Below are 1,427 nucleotides of genomic sequence, written 5' to 3' on the forward strand. Positions count from 1 at the left end.
AAATTTTAAAAATACTATTCAAGTTGCTCAGATGAGGGTAAATATCAGCAAACTTAATACTCTAAAAGTTTAGATCTTCCACTTAAAGTTGCTCTCCTAATAAGACATTTTATTAAGACAGCAACTTCAAATCAAGAGATGTCAAGGAATTATTTATAAAATGTGTTACAGTTTAAACAGATCTTCAACTAATGAAAACCTTTACTTTAAATCGGCTATTTAGGGATTCTGTGGAAATGACAGCCAGAATACAGGTTCCAAATCCTCTTCTTCCTCTTACTGACCTCGCTGAGGGGACACAACTGCCAAAATAAGGATATTAGTGACACTAGGAAGGTATGCTGGAAGCTGAAGGTAGATGAGAACAGGTGTGGTGCTTCATTTTCTGAAATGCACAGAAGAACCAGGGAAGAGTCAGTCCAAAGTGGTTTTTCACTTTACACACTCACAAGCAGTGTAAGAGAGTTCTAGTTACTCCATTATCTTCACCAACACTTCGTATTGGAAGCCTTTTCGATTTTAGCCATACTGAGTGCACAGTGGTATCCAAATTTGAGTTTTAATTTACATTTCTCTGAGGACTGATGGTGTTGAGCATCTTTTCACATGTTTATTGGCCATTCTTACATCTCCTTTTGTGAATACCTGTTTAAGTTTTTTGTCAATTTAAAACATTTGGTTGTCTTCTTTTAATTATAATAGTTGTAGGAGTTCTTTATTTTGGATACCAGCCTGTTAGATATATGTATGCTGATATTTTCTCCTATTACATGGCTTGCCTTTCCATTTTATAAACACTATTTTGAAAAACAAAAGTTTTTAATTTTGATAAAGCCCAATTTTTTTTACTTTTTTCTTTTATGGCTCACACTTGCTATGTTCTATCCAAGAAATCTTTGCCTATCCAAAGGTTGCAAAGATTCACTCCTAGCTCTTACATTTACGTCTAAATCTACTTTAACTTTTGTGTACGGTATGAAGTAAGGGTCAATATTCATTTCCCCACTGAATTTCCCTGATACTTTCTTTAAAGAATAATGTAAGTCCTTTAACTTTGTTATTCTTTTGAAAATCTGCTTTGGCCATTCTAGGTCCTTTGCATTTCCATATAAAATTTTAGAATGAGGCCACCTACATGGTGGCTTACGCCTGTAATCCTAGCACTCTGAGAGGCCAAGGCAGGAGGACTGCCTGAGGTCAGGAGTTCAAGACCAGCCTGAGCAAGAATGAGACCCCGTCTCTACTAAAAATAGAAAAAATGAGCTGGGATTGGTGGCGTGCGCCTGTAGTCCTAGCAACTCGGGAGGCTGAGGCAGGAGGATTGCTTGAGCCCAGGAGCTTGAGGTTGCTGTGAGCTAGGCCGATACCACTGCACACTACCCTGGGCAATAGAGTGAGGCTCTGTCTCAAAAAATACATAAATAAAT

This window comes from Propithecus coquereli, unplaced genomic scaffold (assembly GCF_000956105.1).
Source record: "Propithecus coquereli isolate 6110/MARCELLA unplaced genomic scaffold, Pcoq_1.0 Scaffold119, whole genome shotgun sequence".
Lineage (NCBI taxonomy): Eukaryota > Metazoa > Chordata > Mammalia > Primates > Indriidae > Propithecus > Propithecus coquereli.